Raw genomic sequence first — 5509 nt, forward strand, 5'->3', positions numbered from 1 at the left:
AGACAAGAGTCTCTCTTTTTCCTGTCTGAGCTGGTTTTCAACCATGTTCCTCAGATCTCAGCCTCCAGAGTTTCCTTGTCCTCTTTTGTCAAAATACACCCCCCCAGCCTCAAACATAAAAGAACAAGTTAAAAGTTATTATGATACTCCCAACACAAAGAAGATACTTGATATACTTAATTTCAGTACTAAGATACAAAATTTGGAGTTTTGTAAGACTGAATGTCTTTAGTCTCATTTTGGGAAAAGTGAATCAAACATTCAGACCATTCCTAGATAAAGAGAATAAAGTAGACCTGTTTTATGAGGAGCATTAATGAGAAGAACAATGTTTTTGTGTCATTAACTTAGCCTAATTGAAACTTTTTCAAAGCACAGATTCTCAGGTATATTTTCTGTGTAGTAATCACTGAATTCTAAAATTCTTTGTTTTCCTCAGCATTCTCAGTTTGTTTTCATCAGCTATCTAATTTGAAACATACACCTTGGTACCAGGGGTCTTCTGTACTTATTTTACATTTTAAGAAAGTAATTTTAAGTTTTTAAAAATCAGAAAAGCTAATAATGATAATCATTTTCTGATGTCCTTCACATTTCTCCACCTTTCATTATATTGGTTTAATATAACATTAGTATATTTATTGGCTATCAAGTTTGATTGTGGTTTTGGATTTTGTGCTGGTGTTGGAGCTTGAAATCAGTGTGTTGGTCTGTCACTAATGCCAGCATTGATGGCTCATTCCTGTAATTTTGGCTATTCAGGAGGTTGAGATCTGTGGATCAAGGTTCAAAGCAAGGAAAGATTATGATGCTCTTGTGTTCAATTCATGATTAAAAAGCCCAAAGTGGAGTGTGGTTCAAGTGGTAGAGCACCAGGCATGAGCAAAGAAGCTAAAGTGCAGTTATGTGTAGTTCCTGCCAAGGGATTTTCTCTCTTATTATGATGAGTTCCTTTTCTTTCCAGGTAAACCTGAACATTGCATGTCTTTCTGTGTACCCACATGTAAATAAGGCTTTTGTAAAATGTCAGCCATTGCACACCTTCTTTTTCTCTTCCCACCATTAGTGAGTTTGTTGGCAGCCAGCATTTTTCTAAGAAAAATGGAATTTTCTAGAAATTATTATGGGATGTTTATATATGTAGGTTAGAATTTATAGTTCTTTTGCTCTAGTGAATTTAGCAACATCTATGTGAGTTATAGATAACCTTTTGTGAACTTTTTTCTATGGTATAGATGAATTTTGGATATAATATCTCTATGGAAGTCCAAAGATATCTTTAAGTAATTTGTCCAAATGAAACAGGAATAGAAAACACTTTAATTTTTTTAGTTTTAATCAGAGTCTTGTATTGATTTGGGATATAAGAATTTTAAGTGATGGAATCTATTAATTTCATTTGTAGGAAACGTGACAGATACGAATGTACCTGAAGATACAGCATAACTTTTCCCTTTTGATGAGTTAAAAGGTTTAAGTTTAATTTCAACTAAGATACAAATCCAGTTTCTGCAATTAAGTAGATTAAATTAGTAGAAAAGGTACTTTGTTTGCAGTAACAATTACAATATGACATATAGAAAAATGTGTGGCCAACACATATGTGTAGTTGTGTTGTTAGATATCTTGATGTTGGAGTTATAAAATATAATAAATTACTTCACACAAGGAAAAAAATTGAAAGATGTTAGAGTTTTACACAGAGCGCAGAAAATACCAGGTGGTCTTCAACAAATGTTTTCATTTTTCTATTCTTTTTTGTGTTTTTTTTTTGTGTGTGTATGTGTAAGTGCTTGTATTGGAGTTTCTATTTAGGGTCTTGTGCTTCACTTATCTTTTCCCTTAAGGCTGTTTCCCTACTTCTTAAGCCATACCACCATTTCCAGGCTTTTGTTATTTATTGGCAATATGAATATCACAGATATTGCTGCTTGAGATCCCTTTGAATCTGGATCCTCAGATCTCAGTCCCTATGTAGCTGGGGTTACAGGTATGAGGCACCAGCACTCTGAGAGATGCATTTATTTTGTCATGTTCTGTGGCAAATTACCACATATTTATTTGTGCGTCCATCAAATACCAACTATTTTAGGTTAGAAGTTTGGGCTGGTAGTATGGGTGTGGTTTGTCTATAGCAGCTTCTCGGTTTCTAGCAGGGGGCCAAAAAGCTATAGTCTATCATGGAATGTGGGGATCTCTTCAAGATTAAAGGATGCCTGGTTGGGTTTAGGTCCTGTGGTTGTGAGACTGTGGTTTCTGCTTTCTGGTCACCTATCATACAAACACTGTTGTCAGCTCCTAGACATCCCTATACTTTCTTGACAAACATATTCTCCTTACTGCTTGATTCATTCTGTTGACATGTCTGACCTCTAGAAAACCCTTAATTTGCACTCACACCTTGGAAATAACTCATATCCAACTCTTGTGGGAACTAATTACATTTGTAGAATCTCTTTAATTTTGTTATCTACCAGAGTATATTGTAGGTTTAGATCCTGCCCAGACTGGAAGATAAAAGACATCCCAAGGGTCTGAGTTGTTGTGTATCACCTGATACACATGAAAAGCTATTTATTAGATGGGAACAGGTGGCTCATTCCTGTAATCCTAGCTACTCAGTAGGATGAGATCTGAGGCTGTCAGTTCAAAGCCAACCCTGCAGGAAAGGCTGAGAGACTATTATCCCCAATAAACTCAGAAAACTGGAAGTGGCACTGTGGCTCAAGTGTTAGAGGACTAGCCTTGAGCTGAAGAGCTGAAGGACAGTGCACAAGGTCCAAAATTCAAGCGTATAACTGAACAAAATTGAAAAAACTGTTTATTATTCTTAGTGTCTTCAATTTCAGACACTGATAATGTTGAGTTATTGTTTGATTTTAGCCAATGAGGTCTGAAATTTAAGAAAATGAAAGCTAATTCCGTGGGTTGAGTGGAAAATAATTCGGCAGTTATAGGATATGAAAAGTAGGAGTAAAACTGAGGATATATTCAAGAGCAGTGGCAGTGGCTTCAGAGATGGGACAGAGGTAAACATGTTAGAAACAACGAGGGGGCAACAGTGCTTGATGAGAAATGTACTCGTTACCTTGTCCATTTAATTGTAACTCCTCTGTACGGTATTCTCAAAATAAAAAATAAATACACAAATAAAAATACATATTTTAGAAAGAGAACATGTGGCTGGGAATGTGGCTCAGTGGTACAGTGCTTGCCCAGCATGCATGAAGCCATGGGTTCAATTACTCAGTACCACATAGACAGAAAGAGCCAGAAGTGACGCTGTGCATAGGGTGCTAGTCTTGTGCAAAGAAGCAGCTCAGTGACAGTGGCCAGGACCTGAGTTCATTCCCCAAGACTGCCAAAAAATAAAAAAAGCGATCATGTTAACAATTGATAAGGGAGGGATACAGAGACCATATTCGTCACTGAATTTTTCCTCTATTTCAAAATCAAGACATCATTCCAGAGAGAAAAATGGGGCATAAAGCTGGTCCAGAATGAACATATCTTATGAAGAAATACAAGATTTTTTTACTGCAACTGTCCTGTAGAGATAATCCATTAGACATAATGGTGACTTGTAATAGCACAAGAGCTCATTGTAATATCACAAGTGCTATCTGGAGATTTTGTACGAGTGCTGGTCCTGAGCCTTAAAAAGAGTCTAGGTGCTATTTCTATATTTTTCCTCAATAATATTACTCTATCACTTAAGCCACAGCTAGACTTTTGACTTTTTTGGTGATTAAATGGAGATCAGAGTGTCATGGACTTTTCCTGGCTCACGTGGATTAACAATGTTACCCGAGGAGTTCTGGGAAGATGGCGGAAGAGAAGCTGGAATCTGAACAAGCTCTCGCATAGAAAGCAGTTTTAGAGTTCCAGTGAACAGTCCTAAGCCAGAGAATCACACCAAGTGTGCCATCGCAGGACAGAGAGTTAGTCAAGAGAGGGGAAGCCAAGGAGACACATCTGAGCGCTTGCCAGCAGCGGTAGAAGGGTCGCGGCGGCGACCACCGCCGCGGGGTCATCCGGGACCAAGGAGCCAGACGCAGGGGACGAGCGGATTCTACTCAACACCAGCAAGAACTGACAAGGAGCAGACATCTTCATCCTGCAGTTTGCAGACCAGAGACGACCCAGGATCCAAGACTCGGCATGAGTAGAAGCCCGACGTCCTCACTCCTTCTCAGGGAGCAGAGGAGGGAAGGCCACTCCTCCCCCCCCCAGCACCAGTGATCTCCATCTTGGATACCGACAAAGCTCCGAGGAGCTGCTAGCTCCAGGTCAGGCCTTGGAATAAAACGAGTCATTTAGCAGGTCACAAGAACTTAACGGTGAAGTGACCTGCCACACTCAGCTCCATACAGGGAAAAGTCACCCAGCTCAGGCACCAGCCATTGGAGTGGCTCTCCTCACTGGGTAACTAGAGCCAGAGGCTACCCATCCCTCTAGCAACCACCACAATCAATTGAAAAACAGAAACCCTGAGAATGGCTCCAGGCTGGGCGCTGTGAGTTTTTTCACAAAATAGCCCCAGGGAAAAGCTACTGTTTGTCGAAAGGCCTCAACTCTACCCAGAACCTAGCCTCATCACTGCATCCCCCTCTTTTGTGATTCTCAAAGCAGATCACCCTCCCAGTAAACTAACCTGGGAGGGGGATCTCAAAATCTTGGGTAAAGCAGAGAATTTTTCTGCCTGTTCCAACAAACTGACTTAAGAAACCAATCAAGCCACAGGACCTCAAGCTGACCAGAGACTCCAACAAGAGGCTGGTTACAGACAAAAGGGAGATACAGGATTCTTCCAACCCCTCCCCCCCCCAAAAAAAATCAAAGAACTTTTTTTTCTTCTTCTTCTTTTCTTTTCTTTTTTTTTGTTTTTTGTTACCTTATATATATAAAAAAAATTTATTTCCTTTTCTAAAACTTTTATTAATCTTTAATTTTTGCCTCTTCTGAAAAAATAATTGTTTTCCAGTAACTTTTTTTTTCTCCTCTTATAATTTATATTTTAGGAATACGTGAATGTGTGATTTCCTTTCTTTTCTTGTCTTCTTTCTCTTTTTCTTTCTTTTTGAATTATTTTTTTGTTTTTTGTCTAGCTCTACTGAACTTCTGATCTTTTCTTCTCCCTTTCATATCCTTTCCACCTTTTTCCTCTTTTTTGTTCTTCTTTATGTGACTTAACTCTTGTCCTGCACATCCTCAGATAAACCCGTAGTTAACTAGTAGACCCTATCCCTCATTGTGTACACACTTAATCCACAAACTTACTACTCAATTCAAAACCTCTGAGACTTAAATTCATTAATAGCAGTACTACCTCTTTATACCTATATAATATTTTAAGCATTTTTTTAAAGTTTTTCACATCTTCTCTATGTCCCTCCCTTTCTCTCTATATATTCACATTGCTCTCTAAATAGATGGTCTTTTAATCTCTATAATAACATTAATTTTTCCATTTCTATTTTTTTCTGGTCTCTTTTCATTCCCCTTTCAC

The sequence above is a fragment of the Dipodomys spectabilis genome, unplaced genomic scaffold, assembly GCF_019054845.1.
Source record: "Dipodomys spectabilis isolate Male_0828 unplaced genomic scaffold, ASM1905484v1 ptg000301l, whole genome shotgun sequence".
Taxonomy (NCBI): domain Eukaryota; kingdom Metazoa; phylum Chordata; class Mammalia; order Rodentia; family Heteromyidae; genus Dipodomys; species Dipodomys spectabilis.